The sequence below is a fragment of the Apaloderma vittatum genome, unplaced genomic scaffold (genome assembly GCF_000703405.1).
Source record: "Apaloderma vittatum isolate BGI_N311 unplaced genomic scaffold, ASM70340v1 scaffold28102, whole genome shotgun sequence".
In the NCBI taxonomy this organism is placed as follows: Eukaryota; Metazoa; Chordata; class Aves; order Trogoniformes; family Trogonidae; genus Apaloderma; species Apaloderma vittatum.
In genome coordinates, this window is record NW_009705747.1 from 7,364 (window position 1) to 7,725 (window position 362).

Sequence of the window (362 nt, forward strand, 5' to 3'; positions counted from 1 at the left end):
CTGCTGGGGCACCTGCACGGCTCTGAGGGGAGTGCGCTGTGGTGGGAGCTGAAAGGCAGGAGGGGAAGGAAAACCCCAGGGATCTCCCACTCTCAGTTTAATTCCGTGCCCTGTTAGTGAGGCAGTGGGGAGGAGAGGCGACAAGGAGGAGAGCAACACCAGCCCTGGGGGGAGCGGGGCTGAGACCCTCGGAGCAGGGGGTGGCTTGCACTGATCACTTTCAGGGGTGTAGCCCTGCAAGCCTGGATGAATCCCATGCCTGGGAAGTCCCCACCCCTGGGCACGTGTCTTTGCACAGAAATGGCTCTCGAGGGTCCCAGGGCTCTGCAGGGAGACGTTTTGCAAAGAGTATTTTGCTGCCC